This window comes from Palaemon carinicauda, chromosome 5 (genome assembly GCF_036898095.1).
Source record: "Palaemon carinicauda isolate YSFRI2023 chromosome 5, ASM3689809v2, whole genome shotgun sequence".
Classification (NCBI taxonomy): Eukaryota; Metazoa; Arthropoda; class Malacostraca; order Decapoda; family Palaemonidae; genus Palaemon; species Palaemon carinicauda.
In genome coordinates this window covers 118,607,551-118,631,788 of record NC_090729.1, presented here as the reverse complement: position 1 = coordinate 118,631,788, position 24,238 = coordinate 118,607,551, and the positions used below count along the sequence as shown (strand labels likewise).

Here is a 24,238-nt window from a genome sequence, read left to right as displayed (position 1 = left end):
TTACCAAGTATTAGTTCAAACATTAGATAACTGTCTTCTGTAAAATATAGATTAAACGTAATGGAAAATATAAAAGCTGTTAGAAAATTAAAGATAAAATTGGAACTGAAAAACAAATGATTATGATGATCATTGTGCACAAATTGTAATTGGTCTCATAAAAATCTTCCTAAAATATTACTCCTCCCAGAAGAGGGAGATGTAATGTGAATTCCCCAAGGTGGCATAAAAACTACACTAGTAATAATTGATTATAATATGAATATATTTCATGTAGAGTATTTTAATTGCTAGTAGCAATGATTTATAATATGCAGATATTTTATGTAGAAAAATTTTCTCTGTTAAGATTTTGAAATATTGTTGCTCTTCAAAGTTTGGCATATTTTAATGCTGAGATATATTAGGAAAAATATCGCAAAGTTATGGAAATATTTACTGCTTGTCTATTTTACATAAATGAGCCTTAAATGTCAGTATAAAGATGTATAGAAATGTGTTTTTAGAAACAGAGAAGACTATTCATATCAACAATTCACAACATGAACCAATTGATAGGGTAGATCAGTAGTTTTTCAACCATGATTATTATATGTTATAATCAATTAATTTTGAGAGATGATTTAACATATAAATTCTAAGAATAAAACAATTTTTGCCATATTTTGCAGATGTTAATCTTCGAAATAACTCGTTTAAGAAAGTTCGTGTCATTAGAAGAGCCTTTACAGAGGTATATATTACCCAACTACTACTACTACTACTGCTGCCTGTTGCTGCTGTATAAGTCACGTATTTTGTCTGTATTCTTGGATTAGACTATTGTTTTCTCCCTATATATATTAATGGACGTGGATTTATTGTACGGTTAAATAATACATAGTTTTACCAGTATTCCAGGTATGTTATTTGTATGTTAATTTTATTTGTGGTTATAACAAAGTCCACATGAAGACATCGACAGCTGTGCTAAAATCACTGGCTATACCATAACCGTATTATAAAAAGCCACGTTCTCATATAAACCGTATTATGATAAGCCGTGTTCTCATATAAATGGTTGGTATATATTTAATACTTTAATTTCTACCCATATATTTTTCCTACTTGCTTATCTTTTGTTTTTCAATATTAAACTTACCCGATAATCATGTAGCTGTCAACTCTGTTGCCCGACAGAATTCTATGGAGGGATACGCCAGCTATCACAATACTAGAAGGGGGTGTTCTTACCAGCGCCACCTGTGGCCAGGTACTCAAGTACTTCTTGTTGACACCTCCTCAATTATTCCTCTGTCGTGCTTCTGACAAGACGTTCTGGGATACGCTTATGTTCTTGGAGTATTTTCACGACTTTGGTGAAGTATTTCTCTTTGATTTCGGCTGTCGCTTTACTGGAAACTTCTATTTTAGCTTAGTTAGCTTTTGGAATTAATTTGATTAATTTTGGTGACGAAGAGAGTATGAACTCTCGTTCACCTTTCAATGGCCGACCCTTCCCTTAGACGGAAGTGTTGGTGTCTAAGAGAGTATAGACTCTCTTTCTTAATTTGCTTAACAAAAGTTATAGATTTATTTTATATCTCTCCGCCTCTTATAGGCCTCTTCGATTAACTTCCTTTTATTATAAACTTATTAAAATTAATTTTTATATTTGTTTATATTCGACCTTCCTAATAGTAGGCGGTCTTTTCTTGGTACCGAAGTTAATTATCGTGAGCCCGTCATTTCGGTTTTACGTGTTAACATATTATGCTATTTTAAGGTCTTTGAAAGAATTTCTTTGATAGTCTCGTACTTTTTCAAAGTTGAACTAACGTTTTGTTTGTCTCGGCAGTTGTTGACGTTCAGAACGTTTCAACTTGCACTCTATCGTTACGATAGAGAAAGAATGTTCACGGTTTCACATTGCAGTAAGAGTAACCGTGTCTAGCGTTTTGTTCATTCTTTCTTAACTTAATGGTTTTGATCCTAATAAAGGAACTTTTCTTTTTGGGAAATATTTCAGTTTTTTCCTTTAACAATAATATGTTTTAACGATATATATGATTGGGCTCTTCTCTCAGGTTCTAAGTCAAGAGAGAGAGAGAGAGAGAGATAGAGACGGAGGGAGAAAGAGGATAAACGTTTCCCTCAAGCCTGCCAGGCGTACGAGTAACGTCGTTATCGTTTTGCTCTTATCCCTAGTCTCTTTAGGGGAAGAAACTAAACGTTTCTAGAGTGATCTAGTGTTTAGTCTCTTTCCAGCCACTGAATTTTCTTTCATTAGATTTTTCTGTTACATTGTAATTCTGTTTTCGCAATTACTAACTTTTGAGAAGGATAGAATTGCGTGTTTCAGGTACAAACCACTTAAAGTTTCGAGTTCAGTGAAATAAGTGCAAACAGAAATCAAAGTGATAAGTGATTAGCGCAAAGTATGTCAGTGTTATGCGTGAGGGTACTTTTGTGCGCGCCAGTCGTCCTCCCAGTCCGGGACCTCTTGCAAGCTCCCAAGCCCAGGGGAGAAGCAATGTCGAAGGGCATAAGGGTTCGGCAGGCCTTGATCGGCGCACAGAAGTATCCTCGGTGGTTGTGGGCGTGTCTTACCGAGACCGTCACTCCCACCCGCAGACGATTGAGCCCTTATTTTGCTCGTCTGCAGAAGAGATTTAGAGGAGAAAATAAAGGCAGAGTTACGCTGGTCTCAGGTCTCAAGACCTCTTAAACGTAAAGTCCAGACCTATGCCAGACGTACGAAGTAAAGTTCAACAACCCGGCTGCACCCGTTCAGCCTGTGCTGCACCCGCCTGCACTCGCTGCACCCAGTCGCAACACCATCTGCCAGGCGTACGATGTTGTGGACTCTACTACAGTCCATGCAAGCACAGCTTTCGGACTTGATGCGTGAGTGTCGTGCTGAGAGTGTTGCACCTCCTGCACCTGTGGTGCACCAACCTCCTGCACCCGTTCAGCCTGTGCTGCACCCGCCTGCACCGGTGGTGCACCAACCTCCTGCACCCGTTCAGCCTGTGCTGCACCCGCCTGCACCGGTGGTGCACCAACCTCCTGCACCCGTTCAGCCTATGCTGCACCCGCCTGCACCGGTGGTGCACCAACCTCCTGCACCCGTTCAGCCTGTGCTGCACCCGCCTGCACTCGCTGCACCCAGTCGCAGCTCCATCTGCCAGGCGTACGATGTTGAACCACTTTCGGAGTTTGCTGTTCACAGTGTTGTTCAGCCTCAGCCTTCTTTAAGGCAACCCTTGCTTTGGGATCAGGAGAGTTACACTCTTCCTCCTCCTCCCCTTGCTGCTCCTCCAGTGGTGCAACTCTCGGTTGGGGTACAACAACCTCTCCCCTCCGTGAGTCTGTCTGCTCAACCAGCGCTGCACCGAGTTCAACCCTCATCTAGGCAAGCTCATCTACACCATGCACTTGCGCCTCAGGAGCCTCAGCTTGCTAGAACTTTACCTTGTTCTGCGCAGCCTCAACCTTCTCATGCTCCACTCATCTCTCAGGAACAGGAACGGACTACTCCGCCTCCGTCCTCCGCTTAGCTGGTACAATCCTTGGGTGCAACTCTTGCTAGGAGTCAACCTCCTTCACCCTTGCACCTGCCTTCTGCTCCGTCTGTTGTTCAGCCTATGCAGTCTGAACCTCAGGTTTTCCCTCAAGTTGAGGAAACCTCTGTTGTTGTTCCAGCTCGTTCTGACTCTGCTGTTCAGCATACCATGGTTCAACCCCATGCAAGCATGCATTAAGCACTCTAGCACTGGTCATGGAATTTCTGAGAAATGTTAAACGCCATGCACACGCTCTGCTTTCCTTTCAGCAGGCTCTGCTTACAGCAGGCTCTACTTCCTACATGCTCAGCATTCAGCATGCTCTGCATTCAGCATGCTCTGCATACAACATGCTCTGCATACAGCATGCTCTGCATTCAGCATGCTCTGCATACAGCATACTCTGCATACATCATGCTCTGCATACCTTACCGCATGCTTCTCAACACATCTTGGGTTGTTGCCAACTCACTAGACTGTCAAGCAGTTTCATAACGTTGCCTTCTAGTCTGCTGCTTTGCACCAGTGAACCCTCACTCAGAGAACTTAGCTTTTCTAGGATAAGGTCCCTGTAGATGAGAAAGTTCTTTTCTCCCTCCTTCTGATATTCCCTTGAGGACTCTGTCATTTGGAGGGACCCTTTAGCTGCATAACCTCTTATGGACTTTTATTTAAGCATAACATGCTTACAGGGAAGGTAATGGTTACACTTCAGCCGCTATTCCCGTCTGTTACCACACCTGCTCCCATAGACCTTGAGCTGTGTTGCATGACATGCAGTCCAAGCTTAGTCCTTGTTAGAGGATTTTTTGTTTACGGAGTCAATGTGTCACGGGGAAGACGTTCAACAACCAACAGAAGGGACTTGTTGTGACGCAGTGGGCAACCTCAGCAACCCGTTAAGGAGTTGTCTGTACGACCCAGACAGTCTAGACAGATTCGGGTTGTCACTGTACTTCCTCGCTTGCCCATGATTGACAGTTTACAGACTGTGCAGCAGTATCATGATCTTGTGTCCGGCTCCGTCAGACACTGGCTTTTAAGAGCTCCCTCAAGTCATCGCTGTCTGGAGATTTTCAAATGGACTATGGATCTGACCAAGGAACTGGGCCTCCTGGTCAATTTTGAGGAGTCTCAGCTCGTTCCATCCCAGACCATTGTCTCCTTGGGTATGGATCTTCAGAGTCGAGCTTTTCGGACTTGTCCGTCGGCCCCAAGGATCTTCCAAGCCCTAGAATGCATCCAGAGCATGCTGAGAAGGAACCGATGCTTAGTCAGGCAGTGGATGAGTCTAACAGGGACACTTTCATCGCTGGCCCTGTTCATCGAGTTAGGGAGACTCCACCTCCGCCCCCTTCAGTATCATCTAGCTGCTCACTGGATAAAGGACATGACGCTAGAGACGGGCTCAGTTCCTGTTTCCGAAGAGATGAGGTCTACTCTAACGTGGTGGAAGAACAGCATTCTTCTCAAGGAAGGTCTACCATTGGCTGTTCAGTCCTCCGACCACCGTCTCTTCTCGGACGCATCGGACACGGGCTGGGGTGCGACACTGGACGGACAGGAATGCTCGGGAACATGGAATCAGGAGCAAAGGACACTTCACATCTATTGCAAGGAGTTGTTGGCAGTTCATTTGGCCTTGATAAACTTCAAGTCCCTCCAGCTTAACAAGGTGGTGGAGGTGAACTCCGACTACACCACAGCCTTGGCTTACATCTCCAAGCAGGGAGGGACTCATTCGAGGAAGTTGTTCGAGATCGCAAGGGACCTCCTCATTTGGTCAAAAGATCGAAAGCTCACGCTGGTAACGAGGCTCATTCAGGGCGATATGAATGTCATGGCAGATCGCCTCAGCCGGAAGGGTCAGGTCTTCCCCACAGAGTGGACCCTTCACAAGAATGTTTGCAGCAGACTTTGGGCCCTGTGGGATCAGCCAACCATAGATCTATTCGCTACCTCGATGACCAAGAGGCTCCTCTTGTATTGTTCTCCGATTCCAGACCCAGCAGCAGTTCGCGTGGATGCCTTTCTGCTGGATTGGTCCCATCTCAACCTGTATACATTCCCGCCGTTCAAGATTGTCAACAGGGTACTTCAGAAGTTCGCCTCTCACAAAGGGACACGGCTGACGTTGGTTGCTCCCCTCTGGCCCGCGAGAGAATGTTTCACTGAGGTACTGCAATGGCTGGTCGACGTTCCCAGGACTCTTCCTCCTAGAGTGGACCTTCTGCGTCAACCTCACGTAAAGAAGGTACTCCCAACCTCCACGCTCTTCGTCTGACTGCCTTCAGACTATCGAAAGACTCTCAAGAGCTAGAGGCTTTTCGAAGGAGGCAGCCAGAGCGATTGCCAGAGCAAGGACGACATCCACTCTCAGAGTCTATCAGTCTTTATGGGAAGTCTTCCGAAGCTGGTGCAAGGCCAATGCAGTTTTCCTCAACCAGTACCAATGTAACCCAGATTGCTGACTTCCTGTTACATCTAAGGAACGTAAGCTCCCTATCAGCTCCTACGATCAAGGGTTACAGAAGTTTGTTGGCAGCGGTTTTCCGCCACAGAGGCTTGGATCTTTCCTCCAACAAAGATCTACAGGACCTCTTAGGTCTTTTGAGACCTCAAAGGAACGTCGGTTGTCCACTCCAGGCTGGAATCTAGACGTGGTCCTAAGGTTCCTAATGTCATCAGGATTTGAACCGCTCCAATCAGCCTCTTTTAAGGACCTCACATTAAAAAACTCTTTTCCTCGTGTGCTTAGCAACAGGTAAAAGAGTAAGTGAGATCCACGCCTTCAGCAGGAACATAGGTTTCACATCTGAAACGGCTACATGTTCCTTGCGGCTCGGTTTTTTTTTGGCTAAAACGAGCTTCCTTCCCGTCCTTGCCCTAAGTCGTTCGAGATCCCAAGCCTGTCCAACATGGTGGGGAACGAACTAGAGAGAGTACTTTGCCCTGTTAGAGCTCTTAAGTACTATTTAAGAAGGTCAAAACCATTACGAGGACAATCAGAAGCCTTATGGTGTGCTATCAAGAAGCCTTCTCTACCAATGTCTAAGAACTCAGTTTCTTACTACATCAGGCTTCTGATTAGAGAAGCAAATTCTCATCTGAAGGAAAAAGACCTTGCTTTGCTGAAGGTAAGGACACATGAAGTGAGAGCTGTGGCTACTTCAGTGGCCTTCAAACAGAACCGTTCTCTGCAGAGTGTTATGGATGCAACCTATTGGAGAAGCAAGTCAGTGTTCGCATCATTCTATCTCAAAGATGTCCAGTCTCTTTACGAGTACTGCTACACCCTGGGTCCATTCGTAGCAACGAATGCAGTAGTAGGCGAGGGCTCAGCCACTACATTCCCATAATTCCATAACTTTTTAACCTTTCTCTTGAATACTTTTTATGGGTTGTTCGGTCGGCTAAGAAGCCTTCCACATCCTTGTTGATTTGGCGGGTGGTCAATTCTTTCTTGAGAAGCGCCGAGGTTAAAGGTTGTGATGAGGTCCTTTAGTATGGGTTGCAGCCCTGTATACTTTAGCACCTTTGGGTTGATTCAGCCTCCAAGAGGAACGCTGCGCTCAGTAAGGAAGACGAACTTAAAAAAGAGACAGAGTAACGGTTCAATTCGACTTCCTTACCAGGTACTTATTATTTCATTGTTATTTGAGATAACTGTTATATGAAATATGGGATACTTAGCTATCCTTTAATCTTGTACACTGGTTTTCACCCACCCCCCTGGGTGTGAATCAGCTACATGATTATCGGGTAAGTTTAATATTGAAAAATGTTATTTTCATTAGTAAAATAAATTTTTGAATATACTTACCCGATAATCATGATTTAATTGACCCTCCCTTCCTCCCCATAGAGAACCAGTGGGACCGAGGAATAATTGAGGAGGTGTCAACAAGAAGTACTTGAGTACCTGGCCACAGGTGGCGCTGGTAAGAACACCCCCTTCTAGTATTGTGATAGCTGGCGTATCCCTCCATAGAATTCTGTCGGGCAACAGAGTTGACAGCTACATGATTATCGGGTAAGTATATTCAAAAATTTATTTTACTAATGAAAATAACATTTTATGGGAGTGTATGGTTGTATTTATGATACCGGCCACCTGTACGTATGATTACGGCTAATTTAGAATACGGCAGTGTAAGGGGATCGCAGGGGGCTGGGGGTGTATGTATGATAACGGCCACCTGTATGTATGATTACGGCTAACCTTTAATACAACAGTGGAAGGGGGTCCCAGGGGGCATCAGCCCCCCGATAGATAAGTAGGTAAGGACACAGCTTTTAGTCTTGGTTAGGGGGGATATTTTAGGTTAGTTGATGTCAATTTATTAATCCAAATGGGAGGAACTGGCCGCAGATATACAAAGGCCTCCAGGGCTGTTAGCCCTCCCGTTAGGTAAGAAGGTAAGGACACGGCTTGTATGTTAGGTTAGTGGGGAAAGTTTAGGTTAATTGGTGTATATTTTTTATGCAAGCTGGAGGAACTGGTCGCTGATATACAAAGCCTCACCTCTTATATATAAATGGTTGGTAAATATATGATACTTTAATTTCTAGCCATATACATGAACCATATTTTCCTACTCGCTATCTTGTGTTTTCTGACCTTGATTATTAAGGCAAACCACTCGTTTATGAGTTTTTGGACCCCCTTACATAAAGACAATTATTTTGGCACCCAGTGGGAAACCGGGATTATTTTGGGTTGGGAAATGTCATAAACAAGGGATTTGCAGCAATAATAATGGTCAGAAATGCAAAATAAACATAAGATAACCAGTTGAAAAAATATATGATTCGTGTAAGTGGCTGAAAGTGTATGTAGGTAATTCTTCAGAAGCAAGCTGCATTGGTAAATGTATGGAAAAACACAGGACAATATTTCTAAGAGAAAAAAAAACCTTTTTCGACAGTAAGTGACGTGCTTTGGACGAATTTGACCTTTATATCCACTGCAGATAAGCCGTTCTATTATTATGGACCCTCCCCCTTCCCAGAGGACACAGGTAGGAACCTGGGATTTTGGGGGTGCGAAAACAGGACAAAACATGGAGCCTTTGTAAGTAAGCGGCCAGTTCCTCTTGCTTCCATAGAAAATTGATATCAACTAACCTGAACTTTCCCCCCTAACCTAACAGACGTGTCCTTACCTACTTATCTATCGAGTGCTAACGCATCCCTGCGCCCCCCTTAGACTGCCGTATTCTAAGTCAGCCGTCATCATACATACAGGTAACGCTATCTTACATACACTCCCAAAATGTGATTATTTAATACTTTTGAGATTTGTAAAAGGGCACAAAATCTAACAACCCCACCTAACCTAACCTAGTAGTTTCCAGGTCACAACCCCCTACCTGGGGGCAAGCCAATGAGCTCCCTTTCCAGGTCACAACCCCTAGCCGAGGGGCAAGCCCCCAGACTCCCGTTCCCAGGTCATAAACTAAAAGGAAATCATAAATAAATCCTTACATTATGATAAAGTAAATTACAGTATCTTCTTTTTTTCCTCTTCGTATTGTTATTGCAGTTCTTTTATTTTCCTTCTCTCGTCACTGAGGTTTGGACAGTAAATTATGAATACAAGTGGACATATTTGTAATGCACTTTGCATTCTTAGAGTTTCCTGTGTATGACCATAGGTTTGGGGAGATGCAATGGTTACACTACCTTAAGTACACAGTATTACCGTGCTATACTTAGATTTTTGAAATTGTTGAAGTCATGATCTTCAAACTCTTAACGTGTGTCTGGCATTGGGCTGCAGCAAATCCTCTAAAAGAGAAGTCACAGGATTATGTTGCAATGTGGGTTGGCGTGCCTATAGATGTTTGCCCTGGGTATGACGTATGTTGACTTGAAATCTTTTTCTTTTTAGATTTATAGTATCTGAACCCACAGTATTCAGAGCCATTTATTATTATTATTATTATTAGAAACTAAGCTACAATCCTAGTTGGAAAAGCAAGATGCTATAAGCCCAGGGGCTCCAACAGGGAAAAATAGCCCAGTACGGTAAGGAAACTAGGAAAAGAATACATTACTGTACAAGAGAAGTAATACAATTGAAATAAAATATTTTAAGAATAATAAAAACATTAATTGTTCCGTAACTGAAATACAAACCACGCTATTTAATATGGGTAATTACTTTCGGCGTAGTTGAAATGACGACCCATTAGATTTTTAAGGAGGGTTTACTTCCCTACCGCTAGTTAGCGGGGGGTAGGAAGGGGTAGCTTGCTACCCCCCCCCACCTCACACACACCTGTGATTTAGCTCACTTTGCTATCGGCTCGGGTGACGGTATGACGTGTCCGCTTTCACCCTCGCTTTTGTTGATCAGCCATTATTAATCTTTCTTTGCTTTTTCTTTTTCCAGAGTGTTGTGAAGTTGGCCTCTGCCATCATGCGTAAGTGTCCTGGTTTACCTGACCGCCCTTGTGGCACATTTATGTCGGCGGTCGACACGGATCCCCTCTCCTTGTGTCCTCATTGTAGGGGCCAACGGTGTGATAGTGTTAACATATGTGGTGAGTGTAGGGAGTGGTGTACCTCCCAGTGAGAGAGGTTTTCTCGGCGCCGGAAAAAGAAGTCCAAATGGGGTTTGTTCCGTAACCGAAATACAAACCACGCTATTTACAAAGGGTATTACTTTTAGCGCAGCTGAAATGACGAGCCAATAGTTTTTAACGAGGGTTAATTACCCCTGCGCTAGTTAACGGGGGGTGGGGAAGGGTAGCTTGCTACCCCTCCCCCCTCCACACACCGGTGACTTGCTTCACTTCACTTTTGGCTCGGCGGTGATCAGACGTGTCTGTTCATCGCCTTCGTGACAGCCTTTAATTTTCTGCTTTTTCTTTTCAGCTTGTGTGATTGGTTGGAAGTTGACCTTCAGTTATTTTCTTTTATTTACTATGCGTACATGCCCTGGAGTTGCCGGCCGTCCTTGTGGGACTTTCATGTCGGACGTTATTACGGATCCTCACACCCTCTGCCCTCAATGTCGGGGCCGACGGTGCGACCAGGATAACATGTGCCGTGAGTGCAGGGAGTGGTCTGCCTCCCAGTGGGAGAGGTTTGGCCGTCGGCGTAAGAAGAAGTCCAAGAGAGAGACCGTTCTACTCCGGGGTTAGCCTTGAAGGAGGAAGGTTCTCGGGACTCTTCTTCCGCCGCCCAAACCTCCTCCGAAGCTCCCCCTCGTCCGCCTCCTAAGGAGAGTCGTCCGAGTGGGAGCGCAGGCCCTTGTTCTGTTTCCCTACCTTCGGTGGGGGGAGAGGGCGTCGCCTCCCATAGCGAGGCGGTTCCCCCTCCTCCTCCGGGGGAGGTTATTGATAATAATGTCTTATCCAGTGATGATCTTTTACAGATTTGGTCGTCCCTGGGGCTTAAGGGCTTGCCCTCCAGGGTCGCTCTTATTGACCTTGTCTCGTTGGGGGCCGCTGTTAAACAGTCGCCGGTGGTAGCGGAGGTAGACCCTCTGTCTATTGTCGACGTCGTGGTGACAGAGGCCTCCGACGTGGCTGGGCCTTCCGACGCTGGTGCTGTTGCTGGTGATGGTGCTCAAGGCTCTCCTCCTCCTTCCGTGCATCCTTCGAAGGGGGAAATGAGTCCTTCGGTCTCGACTGCTGCCCAGCTTCCTTCTGAGGGAAGTGTTTTGACGGAGACTCCCCTTCGGAGGACCGATGGTCCCGACGATCTCCCCCGAGGCCATCTCCGCCGTAAGGCTCACCGCCCTCTACGCCACAAGGGCCTCCCTTCCCCTTACAGGGGGACTAAGAGGCGCCTTTTTGGGTCTTCGTCCTCCGGGGTGGACTCTCCTCGTCAGCCTCAACCGACTGCTCCGCCCTCCTTGAACCTCTCTGCAGACCGCTCACCATCTCCTGCCGGATCTTCGCCTTCTGGAGAACTCGTCACCCGACGGGCAACGGTCCCTTCGGGGCTAAGGGATTCTTCCCTTACGCGAGCAGGGCTAGCGCACAAGCGCTCTCCTGCTCGCTAGCGCTCTCCTGCTCGCCAGCGCTCTCCTGCTCACCAGCGCTCTCCTGCTCGCCAGCGATCTCCTGCTCGTCGACGATCTCCTGCTCGCCAAGACTCTCCTGCTCGCCAAGACTCTCCTGCTCGTCGGCTCTCTCCTGATGTTCGCCCCCCTCGCCAGCGCTCTCCTGCTCGTCAGCTCTCTTCCGAGCGTCAGCGCTCATTTGAGGACCATCGCCCTGCGGTCTCTGACCACCCTTTAGTTCCTGCTGAACTCCCTGCTCACCATCCACCTGGTCCTGTGGCTACGCAACATCGTGCTGCGTGTGTGTCAGAAACACATGTTCGCCAACGCGCCAGCGATCTTCCCATTCCTGCTCGTGAACGCGCCGCACCACCTGTCCTCTCACAGGACACGCGTCGACCTTCTGCTCGCCAGCGATCACCAGCTCGCCAGCGATCACCTACACATGCTGCTCGCCATCGCACGACCCTGCATGATCGCCCGCTTACGCATGCTGCTCCTCATCGCACAACCCTGAACGATCGCCCTCCTGCGGATGCTGATCACCATCGCACCCTTTCACGCGATCATTCACCTGCGCATGCTGCTCGCCATCGCACAACCCTGCACGATCGCCCGCTTACGCATGCTGCTTCTCGTCGCACAACCCTGAACGATCGCCCTCCTGCGGATGCTGATCACCATCGCACCCTATCACGCGATCATTCACCTGCGCATGCTGCTCGCCATCGTACAACCCTGCACGATCGCCCGCTTACGCATGCTGCTCCTCGTCGCACAACCCTGAACGATCGCCCTCCTGCGGATGCTGATCACCATCGCACCCTTTCACGCGATCATTCACCTGCGCATGCTGCTCGCCATCGCACAACCCTGCACGATCGCCCGCTTACGCATGCTGCTCCTCATCGCACAACCCTGAACGATCGCCCTCCTGCGGATGCTGATCACCATCGCACCCTTTCACGCGATCATTCACCTGCGCATGCTGCTCGCCATCGCACAACCCTGCACGATCGCCCGCTTACGCATGCTGCTCCTCATCGCACAACCCTGAACGATCGCCCTCTTGCGGATGCTGATCACCATCGCACCCTATCACGCGATCATTCACCTACACATGCTGCTCGCCATCGCTTACCATCACGCGGTCATTCACCTGCGCATGCTGCTCACCATCGCACATCAGTGCATCGACATACCACAGCTCGTCATCGATCGCCTGTGGATCTACATCGCCAGCGATCTTCTTCACCTACGCGGCAGCACGATCCCTCGCCGTCGCGCCATCGCTTGCGTTCGTCGCCTCGGACACGTGTTCATTTACCTGCCCACCCTCACGCCCACTCGCCTGCGCGACCGCGCGACCGCTCGCCTGCGTGCCCGCGCGACCGCTCGCCTGTGCGCCCGCGCGATCACCCGCGCGACCATTCGCCTTTGCGCGACCGTTCGCCCTCGCGCGACCATAGTTCGCGGCGAATTCCACAGCCGGTGGTAGCAGCAGGGACGCGTGCTCCTAGACGGCACTCGGGATCACCTCCATCCAAGCACAGGTTGGTAGTGCAGGACGAAGACAGGTCAGTACAGCATTCTTCCCCACCTTCTTTTCAGGCAGGTACCGTCGTGTCCACTCCAAAGGATCGCCCGATCCCTTTCACCTTAGTAAGGATTTCGGACTCTGTGTCCTTGGAGCAGCAGACTTGGTTTGGTCCGCTGGCACGGGCGTTAGTGAGGGTTATGAAACCAGCACTCGCCGGCCAGGGTAACAAACCAGCGGCTGTCTCTCCTACGCTGAAGAGAAAGAGAGGAGTGGACTTCGTGGTGACTTCCCCCAGGGCGAAGTTGGTTCCCAAGAGGTCGGTCTCGAGGGTCCCCTCTCCTGCACGAGTAATCTCTCCTTCTCCCGTGGACGAGGCCTTCCCGTCCTCAGGTGAGTCCAGTGGGGCGGTAGTCTTCCCCTCGGCACCGGGGGGGGGGGGGAGACTTCGCTTCAGGCAGGAGAATCGTCTCGTGAGGAAGGGGCCCCTCGAACCTCGTTGGGATCCTGTATCCCTCCCAGGAGGGAACCCAAGGATTCCAAGACCATCCCTAAATCCTCTGCAAGGATTCGTCAGGAACCCACGACTACCCAGGGGAATGTCCACGTATCACCCCAGGAAGAGATTCCTGGGGCAGGAGACTTAGCTGCCAGCCCGCAGGGAGGAGAACAGCAAGAGTCCGAACATGCCTTCTGGCAGGTCCTAAGCCTGATAAGGCAACTTAACAGTCTTACGGATCCAGTCATCCCCCCCCCGTGAAGGCAAAGACACGATTCTGGATGAAGTGTTTGACGTTCGGAAGGCCCCTAAGACCAGTGCAGCTCTGCCCTGGTCTCGGGGGCTGAAGAGTGCCAGAGCTAGGGCCAATGCTCAGCTCGCACTTCTTACCTCCTCCAGTCGTTCCACTTCCGGGAACAAACTCATCCCTCCTCCTCGCCTTCAGCAGAGGAGGTATTTCGAGATCCTGGGTGAGCACAACCTCGCTCTTCCTCTCCATCACTCTGTGGAGGAGCTGGCGAAGGGAGTTCCCTTGGAGAAACTCTCTGCCTGGCAGGTGTCGTTCTCGGCGGCAGAGATCCTTAACCACGAGAAGGTCGCTAAGTGTGCCATACAGGCCACTTCGTGGCTGGACTTCTGGTTAGGATCTCTGGGCATCCTATTGCGATCGGAGGACTTGTCCAAGGAGACCAATAGGAAGGCCCTAGAGACCTTCTTGCTCTCGGGCACCCGCTCCATCGAGTTTTTGGCGCACCAGGTTACCACCCTGTGGGCCAACTCGGTGTTGAAGCGTCGCGATGCTGTGTCCGAGAGATTCCATCCGAAGGTCCCCGCCGTAGATGTGTGTAGGCTCCGACATGCCTCCCTCCTGGGGGAGAGCCTGTTTGAGCCTCAAGACTTGGAGCGAACGGCTGAGAGGTGGAGGAAATCCAGCACGGACTCCCTCCTCCACAGGGCCCTTACAACTCGGCCCTATAAGCCTCCAGCCCCGCCACAACAGCAGCAACAGCCTCGTAAGGCTCCCAAACAGGCACCGGCAGCTAAGAAAGTGGTGTCTAAGCCCCAGCCCTTTCCAGCCAAGGTCAAGAGGGGCGGTAAGTCCTCCAGGGGAGGCAAGACTTCTAGGGGTGGCAGTCCCCCTGCGTGTCCACCTGTGGGGGGATGCCTTCAGCGTTGCGTCCGCAGGTGGCAACATCACGGGGCCGATGCTTGGACGGTCTCAATGATCGGCCAAGGTTATCGCGTCCCGTTCATGTCATCTCAACCTCCCCTGACAGCGAATCCAGTGTCGTTGAGCTCCTATGCCATGGGATCGGCAAAGGGGCTGGCCCTTCAGGCCGAAGTCGAGACCATGTTCGAGAAGGGTGCTCTCCAGGAGGTCGTGGACGAGGATTTCCCATCCTCTGGGGAGTCAGGTGAGGCGGGTCATTCCCCCATCGCACCAATGGGGGAAACCCCACCTCTCCCCGAGAAGTCTTCTCAGGTAGGGATTGAGAAGAGTCTTCCACCATCACTGCTGGAGTCCTGTATCCCTCCCAGGAGGGAGCCGAAGGAATCGAAGACTTTGCCTAAGTCTTCATCAAGGATTAGACAGGAGCCAGCCAAGCCCTCGGAGAATGTCCGCGAGTCCCCCCAGGAAGACCCTCTGGGGACAGGAGATTTTGCTGCCAGCCCTTCAGGAGGAGAGCTACAGGAGTCAGAACATGCATTCTGGCAAGTTCTGCCCTCATGAGGAGTCTCAATGGGTTTCCGGATTCAGAGATTCCTTCTCGCGAGGTCAAGGACACGGTCTTGGACCGAGTCTATGGTACTCAGAAGCCCTCTAGGGCCAGTGCGGCTTTGCCCTGCTCACGTGGGTTAAGAGTGCCAGAGACAAGGTCGAAGGCCAGCTCTCTGAGCTAGCTTCCTCCAGCCGATCCAGCACCGGTTACAAGCTCCTCCCGCCTCCGCGTGTCCATCAGAGGAGGTACTTTGAGATCTTGGAGGAGACTTGCTTAGCTCTTCCTTTGCACCATTCTCTGGAAGAGCTTACCGGGGGAGTCCCTCTAGAGAGAGACTCTCCAACCGGCAGGTCTCGTACAATATTCGGCAATGGAGATCCTGAGCCAGGAGAAGGTAGCGAAGTGTGCCATGCAGGCTACTTCGTGGCTGGACATCTTGCTAGGGTCTCTGGTCATCCTGGTGCAGTCTGAGGACCTGTCCAAGGAAAGTACCAGGAAGGCCTTGGAGACCTTTTTTGCTCTCAGGCACGGGTACCATCGAGTTTCTAGCCCACCAAGTCTCGAGCTTGTGGGCTAACACTATCTTGAAATGACGGGACGCAGTGGCTGAGAGATTCCATCAAAAGGTCCCCAATACTGACGTTTGCAGGTTCAGACATTCTTCCTTCCTCGGTAAGAGTTTGTTTGAGCCTAAGGACATGGAGCAGACTGCTGAGAGGTGGAGGAAGTCCAACCAAGATTCCCTTCTCCATAGGGCCCTAACATCGAGGCCCTACAAACCTCCAGCTACCCAGCAACCACGTCCTGTCAAGAGTACGAAGAAGGCAGCTGCAGCCAAGGCAAAAGTGTCTAAGCCCTTTCCTGTCAAGGACAAGAAGGGCAAAAAGTCCTCTAGGGGAGGAAAGAATCCTAGAGGGAGCGGCCGTGGCCGCAAACGCTAGGATTGGCAGTCCCCCTGCATGTCCACCAGTGGAGGGTGCCTACAAAGTTGCACGACAAGGTGGCAGCAACTCGGGGCCGATTCCTGGACGATTTCAGTAATCAATCAGGGATATCGCGTCCCGTTCACGACATCTCTACCTTCCCTGACAGCGGATCCAGTGTCGCTGAGCTCCATTGCCATGGGATCAGCAAGGGGGCAAGCCCTTCGGGCAGAAGTCGAGACTATGTTGAAGAAGGACGCTCTCCAAGAGGTTGTCGACTGGTCCCCAGGCTTCTTCAGTCGACTCTTTCTTGTAAAGAAAGCGTCTGGAGGCTGGAGACCAGTCATCGACCTCTCAGCTCTGAACAGGTTTGTCAAGCAGACCCCGTTCAGCATGGAGACGGCAGACACGGTCAGACTTGCAGTGAGACCGCAAGACTTCATGTGCACACTGGACCTGAAGGACACGTACTTCCAGATCCCAGTCCATCCGTCTTCAAGGAAGGACTTAAGATTCAGCCTAGACAACAAGATCTACCAGTTCAAGGTGCTGTGTTTCGGTCTCTCCACAGCACCGCAGGTGTTCACCAGAGTGTTCACCCTAATATCTTCATGGGCTCACAGTATTGGTATCCGTCTCCTCCGTTACCTGGACGACTGGCTGATCCTAGCAGACTCGGAGGCAGCCCTTCTTCGTCACTGAGACAAACTTCTGGGACTTTGCCAAGATCTAGGGATCATGGTAAATCTCGAGAAGTCCTCTCTGCTGCCCACTCAGAAACTGGTAAACCTAGGCATGATCATAGACACCAATCTCCACAAAGCCTTCCCATCAGACGACAGGATAGCAAGGCTGAGGAAGGTCGCAAGGCCTTTCCTCAGACGAGAAGAACTTCCAGCCCAATCGTGGTTACATCTCCTCGGTCACCTCTCATCCCTGGCCCGTCTAGTTCCCAATGGTCGCCTCAGAATGAGATCTCTCCAGTGGCGACTCAAGTCCCGGTGGAATCAAGGTCACGATTCCCCGGACACTATGATCCCCATAGGTTCTGCAGAACAGACGGACCTTCAGTGGTGGGTGGCAGACGAGAACCTACGAAAGGGAGTGGATCTTCTCGTCCTCCCCCGGATTTGATGATGTTTTCGGACGCCTCAAAGAAAGGGTGGGGGGCTCACGTTCTGAACCACAGGACCTCAGGCCTGTGGTCAGAATCAGAAAAGTACCTCCACATAAACCTGCTAGAGGTGAAGGCCGTATTCCTGGCTCTTCAACAGTTCCAACAATACCTGGCGGGCCACTCTGTGGTGGTGATGAGCGACAACACCACAGTAGTGGCTTATATCAACAAGCAGGGAGGTACCTTTTCAGAACAGCTATCCCATCTCATAGTAGAGATACTGAGATAGACTGAAGTCCACTTGATCGCACTTTCGGCTCGCTTCATTCAAGGCAAGAGGAATGTGCTCACCGACAGTCTGAGCAGAGCGACGCAGGTAGTGAGTACCGAGTGGTCTTTGGATCGTCAAGTAGCCAACAAAGTCCTGACTTTGTGGGGTTCCCCGACTGTGGATCTGTTCGCTACAGCGCAGAACTTCAAACTTCCACTGTACTGCTCCCCAGTCCCGGATCCCAAGGCTCTCTGACAAGATGCCCTCCAACAACGGTGGGACAACATCGATGTGTACGCCTTTCCCCCGTTCTGTCTGATGAGGAGGGTGCTCAACAAGAGCAGAATATCGGTCAATCTCTCGATGACCCTTATAGCTCTGCTATGGTATCCACGCAGAATGGTTTCCGGACCTTCTGCAACTCCTAACGGAGTTCCCGAGGGAACTCCCTCCATGACACAAGCTACTCAAACAACCACACGCCAACATCTTTCACAAAGCCGTAGCTTCGCTTCGACTTCACGCCTGGAGACTATCCAGCATCTCCTCACTGAGAGAGGATTTTCGCAGCATGGTGTGAACGGGATGTCTGGACACCTGTGTAGGTCATCCACAGGGGTCTACCAGGCGAAGAGGCGAGTCTTCTGTGGTTAGTGTCGTGAAAGGGGTATCTCTCGACTCGATGCCACTATTCCAGCAATAGCGGAGTTCTTCGTGTATTTGCGGGAGGAAATACGCCTTTCAGTCTTGGCAGTGAAAGGCTATCGCTCAGCCTTAAGTCTAGCCTTCAGGCTCAAAGGAGTGGACATTTCTTCCTCGCTGGAACTTTCCCTACTCATACGGAGTTATGAACTTACCTGCCCTCAGTCGGAAGTGAGACCTCCTCCATGGGACGTGGTTCGAGTTCTCAGGTCTCTTAAGAGACCTCCCTTCGAACCATTACGCCAGGCTTCAGATCGCCACCTTACTTGGAAGATGGTGTTCCTGCTAGCTTTGGCCTCGGCCAAGCGAGTCAGCGAACTTCATGGTCTCTCATACGATGTCGCCCATTCAAGGGGATGGGGGGAGGTAATGTTCAGGTTCGTCCCTGAGTTTGTTGCCAAGAATCAGAATCCAGGAGTGCCGGACCCTCGGTTTAACTCTTTCCAGTTTTTGAGTCTTCGTTCTGTAACAGATGACCCAGACCATCTTCTACTGTGCCCAATAAGGAGTCTAAGGCTTTATCTTAAGAGAACGGCTGCAGTTCGTCCGCAGGTGCAAGCTTTGTTTGTGAGCACTGGGAAGACGAAGAGGAGGGTCACCAAGAATACCATCTCGCCCTGGATTCGCAAGGTAATACACCTATCCTTGAATCCTGACCCTCCTCCGTCACGTTGCCCTAGAGCACATGATGTCAGGGGCATAGCTACATCCCTGGCCTTCAAGAAGAACTACAGTATTCAGTGATGTAGGTCCTGCAATCTGGGGTGTGGAAGCGTCAGACGACCTTCACAGCCCACTACCTGCAAGACGTGACACACAGGAGACTCGATACGTTCTCTATCGGCCCTGTGGTGGCTGCACAACAGCTGATCTAAACCTCAGGCTCCTTAATGGACAAGTAGCAGAAGGTTGAGGGCATTGTTACCCGGTCTTAGTCTGCATGAATGAAAAGGTTTGTCTGGCCCTTATTCTTTTCTTCATCCTCCCCTCTCTTGGGGAAAGCAGCATCCTGGGTTCTGTGCATAGCTGACCTCAAACCACTGCAGGTAAACCATGCTTCCTTGTGTTCCTAGTATTAAGTTAATACTGTCACGTCCCCATACCATGACGAGGTGGTATTGGGAGAGTCCTAGCCTTGAGTTCCATCTAAAGAACTCCAGGTCAACTTCCTAGGACTTGTCACACTGCATACCTTTACACACAGCTTATGTAGGCCGCATCACTTGCACAGCAAGATGCTGGCGAGGTGCAGGGACTCCTTATTACTGAGTACTGACACACTCAAATATTGAATCCCCGGGCTAAAACCAAAGCCAGTAATGGCCGGGACTTACCACCCTTCCTAAGGGGTGAGTCACCCATATTAGATAGCATGGTTTGTATTTCAGTTACGGAACAAATGACAAATTCATAGATAATTTGTATTTTTCCTAACTATACAAACCTTAGCTATTTAATCAAACTTGCCCTCCAGCCCTGTCATGAAAGTCCTACCTCTAAGCAAAGTGAGCTAAATCACAGGTGTGTGTGAGGGGGGGTGGGTAGCAAGCTACCCCTCCCTATCCCGCTAACTAGCGGTGGGTAGTAAACCTTCGTTAAAAATTTAATGGCTCGTCATTTCAGCTACGCCGAAAGTAATTACCCATATTAAACAGCTAAGGTTTGTATAGTTAGGAAAAATACAAATTATCTACGAATTTGTCATATTAGATCTATATTTTTGTCTGCGACTTTCAAAACCATTATCCAAGAATGTGATTTCCTTCTTTGTGAGGGACTTGGTAGTTAGGACTGGAGAATTGTGGTCTTGAATGCCGGTCCCCAAGAACCCACAGTATCCGATCTGTTTGCGATCGCTCACTCATACAGGAGCACCACTTTTGCTGTTCGCAGTTGTGTGCTCATAAGGATAAGGCAGCGTCATCTCATCTGTTCATGATCGATGCATCTGATCATTCACTTCTGATCACACACTTCTAAATGAGCGCCACCTTACCTGCTCATGATTGTGCGTTCTTAAAGGAATGCCCCCTCACCTATTTGTGATGGCATTCATGTACAGTGCTGTTACCTCACATACCCTCAATTGCTCACATCTGCGGTAGTGCTACCTCACTACCGCTGTCCTGCTCCATTTCACCCATTTGCTCTTGCTCATCACGTCACCTGTTCGCCTCAACCACCTGGCAAGCTCTAGGTGAAGGTCAAAGTGGTTACTTAGTGTACTGGCTAAGGGGTGGGGCTTCCCTGCAACCCTTCAGTAACTACCGACACCTCGTTATGAATTTTAACAGCCAAGCTGAAAGCATACTCTTATTATAGGTTGGAAAAATACAATTATTTTTAAAATGTGTGATTTTATCTTATTTATTTAGATTTAAAATCAATTGATAAAAAAAGTCTAATATTCAGATTTGACTTAATGAAAGACCTAAATAGGACAATTTGCTTACCCTGCTATATTTTTTTCAGCTCGCTCTGCTTTTAAGGAATATTACCAAAGAAGACTGTTTTGTCCATCCAAAAACAGAGCATCGGGTATGGATGGTGTGAAAGCTGAGATGTTGAAGGAAGGGGGTGTGACTGTACTTGAATGGTTGGTGAGATTGTTTAATGTGTGTTTTGTGTTGTCAATGGTACCAGTAGATTGGGTCTGTGCATGTATTGTACCACTATATAAGGGTAAGGGAGATGTGCATGAGTGTTGTAATTCAAGAGGTATTAGTTTGTTGAGTGTAGTTGGAAAAGTGTATGGTAGAATACTGATTAATAGGATTAAGGATAAAACAGAGAATGCAATCTTGGAAGTACAGGGTGGTTTTAGAAGAGGTAGGGGTTGTATGAATCAGATTTTTACAGTTAGGCAGATATGCGAGAAATATTTAGCAAAAGGTAAGGAGGTGTATGTTGCGTTTATGGATCTGGAGAAAGCATATGATAGAGTTGATAGGGAAGCAATGTGGAATGTGATGAGGTTATATGGAGTTGGTGGAAGGTTGTTGCAAGCAGTGAAAAGTTTCTACACAGGTAGTAAAGCATGTGTTAGAATAGGAAATGAGGTGAGCGATTGGTTTCCGGTGAGAGTGGGCTGAGACAGGGATGTGTGATGTCGCCGTGGTTGTTTAACTTGTATGTTGATGGAGTGGTGAGAGAGGTGAATGCTAGAGTGCTTGGACGAGGATTAAAACTGGTAGGCGAGAATGATCATGAATGGGAGGTAAATCAGTTGTTGTTTGCGGATGATACTGTACTGGTAGCAGACACAGAAGAGAAGCTTGACCGACTAGTGACAGAATTTGGAAGGGTGTGTGAGAGAAGGAAGTTGAGAGTTAATGTGGGTAAGAGTAAGGTTATGAGATGTACGAGAAGGGAAGGTGGTGCAAGGTTGAATGTCATGTTGAATGGAGAGTTACTTGAGGAGGTGGATCAGTTTAAGTACTTGGGGTCTGTTGTTGCAGCAAATGGTGGAGTGGAAGCAGATGTACGTCAGAGAGTGAATGAAGGTTGCAAAGTGTTGGGGGCAGTTAAGGGAGTAGTAAAAAATAGAGGATTGGGCATGAATGTAAAGAGAGTTCTATATGAGAAAGTGATTGTACCAACTGTGATGTATGGATCGGAGTTGTGGGGAATGAAAGTGATGGAGAGACAGAAATTGAATGTGTTTGAGATGAAGTGTCTGAGGAGTATGGCTGGTGTATCTCGAGTAGATAGGGTTAGGAACGAAGTGGTGAGGGTGAGAACGGGTGTAAGAAATGAGTTAGCGGCTAGAGTGGATATGAATGTGTTGAGGTGGTTTGGCCATGTTGAGAGAATGGAAAATAGCTGTCTGCTAAAGAAGGTGATGAATGCAAGAGTTGATGGGAGAAGTACAAGAGGAAGGCCAAGGTTTGGGTGGATGGATGGTGTGAAGAAAGCTCTGGGTGATAGGAGGATAGATGTGAGAGAGGCAAGAGAGCGTGCTAGAAATAGGAATGAATGGCGAGCGATTGTGACGCAGTTCCGGTAGGCCCTGCTGCTTCCTCCGGTGCCTTAGATGACCGCGGAGGTAGCAGCAGTAGGGGACTCAGCAGTATGAAGCTTCATCTGTGGTGGAAATGTGGGAGGTTGGGCTGTGGCACCCTAGCAGTACCAGCTGAACTCGGCTGAGTCCCTGGTTAGGCTGGAGGAACGTAGAGAGTAGAGGTCCCCTTTTTGTTTTGTTTCTTGTTGTTGTCGGCTACCCCCCAAAATTGGGGGAAGTGCCTTTGGTATATGTATGTATATGTAAAAACAGAGCGTTGTTTTTACAAGGAAATGGAAGACATGAAGGAAGTCTCGCTTCAGAAAGGAGTCCTTACACAATGTAGGTATATTTGATTTGTTAATACCTTTCCTATATTCAGAGCAATCTCAAACAGTATTCTGTGGGTGTACAGTGTAGATTTGTAAATGCGTTCATAGTTTATATGTAAATTGAGAGTCGTGTCCATCGAAATTACAGTATGATTCTTAAACCTTTTTTCTTCCCATACTAACAAACCTTACGTTATTTATGTGGATTATCTTTTGGCGAATTTGTCTCCGAATTTGTCATGTTTTGTTAGAATATAGCACCCAAAATAGGAAACATTTCATTTGTTCCTACACTAAATACAAACCCTCATTCTTTACTATAGGAGATATTCTAGCGCGAGCTGGAAAGTACGGCAGAAAACCTTAACAAGGTCGGTAACGACCGGGTCGGTAGTTATCCCCCTGTTGGGGGTGGGGGACTGCCAGCCGGTAGCTACTGAGTTCCTTTAATCGAATTCTAGCTGTCGCAGTGGTAACACCGCTGCTCCCGCTTTTGTTTGACTGGCAGACTAGCCTTTCTTTAAGTGTTATTTTCTAAACCCAAGACTTACCCGGTAGTTATGTATATATATATATAGCTTATGTCCCCGACGTCAACGGCAGAAAATTCGAAACTCGCTTCAATCGCCAGTTGGATAGGCAGATGTACCACCCCTGCACCCTAGCGAGGTACCTGGGAACCATTCCAGTGACCCTCATATATTCCCTGCCGTCGAGCGGCGACATGTGAATTCTACTCCGTCATTACTGATCGTTTTTTTTGGTGAAGTACAAATCTTTGGTTAATGACTCCCGCTTGTTTTTGATCTCGCTTTGGATATTTCTTGATTTTGTTTGGATTAGATGATTTTTGGCCTTTGCTTGTCTGAATTCTCTTAAAATTTCAAAATGGCCACCCCCCTATAACTTTAAGGTTATGTGTGACTAGTGGGTGTAAGACCCGTATGGCTAAAGCCTCTCTTGACCCCCATTCTCTTTGTGTTGCATGTTGAGGTAAAGAGTGTGATTTAGATGATCGCTGTGATGAATGTGTTTTGCTGTCAGAGCATGAATGGATTGAGTTTGATAGATACAGACGTAAACTCAAAAGGGATAGGTTGAGGCGTAGTTCTTCTCGCTCATCTAGAGATATTTCCTCTTCCCATGTCCTTAATCCTATTCCTTCACCTGTAGTGGTAGATCCCAATCCCACTATTGCAATTGCTAATGAACCTTCACTAAAAGATATGTTAGTGGCAATTCAAGCTCTCAGCACTAAAGTTGAATCTTTGGCTGCGGACAGGACACAGTTGATGTCCGATGTGCGACTATTAAAAGGTGAAAGTGCAAGTGCAGTGAAGTTAGGTGCAGTGGAGGGTGCGCCTGCTTGTGTCTGTCGTCCTCCTAGTCCTATACCTCTTCCAAGCTCCCCAACCCCGGGGAGAAGGAATGTCGAAAGGCGAAAGGAGACGAGAGGCTTTAACAAACGTTCAGACGTCCCCTCGAACGTACCTGTGGGCGCCTCCCAGGACGTTCGCCCTCACCATTGGAAAGGTGAGGTTAAGTGTTTTTCGTCGTCTTCGGATGACCCCTTG

At 48.5% G+C, this 24,238-nt stretch overlaps 1 long non-coding RNA gene across 1 annotated transcript in view; it reads left to right on the top strand.

Moving 5' to 3' along the window:
• Window positions 1-22,608: 22,608 nt before the first annotated feature.
• Window positions 22,609-24,238, top strand: part of LOC137640539 (uncharacterized) — a 46,797-nt gene continuing 45,167 nt past the window's right edge. The window contains exon 1 of the long non-coding RNA XR_011044395.1: window positions 22,609-22,674. This is a non-coding gene — a long non-coding RNA (uncharacterized lncRNA). The remainder of the gene's footprint in view (window positions 22,675-24,238) is intronic.